The sequence below is a fragment of the Cryptotermes secundus genome, unplaced genomic scaffold, assembly GCF_002891405.2.
Source record: "Cryptotermes secundus unplaced genomic scaffold, Csec_1.0 scaffold1850, whole genome shotgun sequence".
Lineage (NCBI taxonomy): Eukaryota > Metazoa > Arthropoda > Insecta > Blattodea > Kalotermitidae > Cryptotermes > Cryptotermes secundus.
Genome location: NW_019727439.1, coordinates 333306 through 334611, shown reverse-complemented (window position 1 = coordinate 334611; position 1306 = coordinate 333306).

Sequence of the window (1306 nt, the reverse complement as noted above, 5' to 3'; positions counted from 1 at the left end):
GCTTATGCTGTCAGCATTCGCTTCAGTCAAGTTAATGTCTCGTCAGTGAGTGACTATAGACGGGGTAGTCGGATCTATTGGACTACATTTAACAGATCACCGTCACACATAAATTATTCTGTTCTCAATTATGTTTCTTGGTAGCGGCTTCCAGTGACGGATGTTCATCTGTTCTCTGTCAACTTCCTTTTCATAATGGCAGCTGGTCCTCGTTATATGGCATTGACACGGACCATACAGAAAACGCCACTGCCAGCTGTTTGGTGACTTCAATATCCACGTGAACCTCACAGAAAACACCACTCCTCTGTTTCGTGTTCAATCGTTGCTTAGCGATGGCTCTGATATTGTTGCGTGTTATAAAGCCGTTTCCTAGCAACGGCTGTTTCTGCTGGTTTTGATCAGATATGTCACAACATTAATTCACAGTTTGTAGCCCCAACTGCCGTGCAGTTTGTGTTGGCCCTCAGAAATATCTCCCTTCCCCACTGTCATCCAGCGTTATATGTCTTCGGCAGCTGGTACGAAACAAGCCCTTTCATTTGATAATATTCATATCTTCACTACCTGTTTCTATAAAATCCACTTTAATATTATCCTCCAGTTCATGTCTTCATATCAGTCGTCACATGTTTCCCCAAGTCTCGACTGTCGTGGCCTTTATTTGAGGGACGTTAGGAAGCGAAAGCTGTAACACGAAGCTGCGACGAAAGGGAGAGAGAAATAGAGAGAGAGAAACTGAAGTTTGCAGTGCCACTGCGAGTGCGAGACGTGGGAAAGGAGAAGGAGTATGCTCAGGGCAAGCCAGGAGCGGCACAGTGTGATGCAGAAGACACGTACCGAGCCCACAGAAGGGCTCACAGGAACGCCGAACGGGGTGATCTGCCCCACTGGCGGCGCAGATGTGATGAGGAGGCTCTAGCCAAGAGGCTTAGGAATAGATATTATGTAGGATGAAAGAATAGAGGGGAAATAGCAGAAAATAGAATTATATATGTTTATGATTATATGTATAAGTTGATGAACATGATAAGAAGGAATGCGTGAAGAAAGTTAGATTATCAGTAATAAGTAGGGCTACGAAAACACCGAACGGGGTGACCTGCCCCACTGGCGGCGCAGATGTGATGCAGAGGACACGTAGCGAGCCCACAGGGGGCTCACAGGAACGACGAACGGGGTGATCTGCCCCACTGGCGGCGCAGATGTGATGAGGAGGCTCTAGCCAAAAGGCTAGGATGCAAGAATAGAGGGGAAATAGCAGAAAATAGAATTATATATATTTATGATTATATGTATAAGTTGA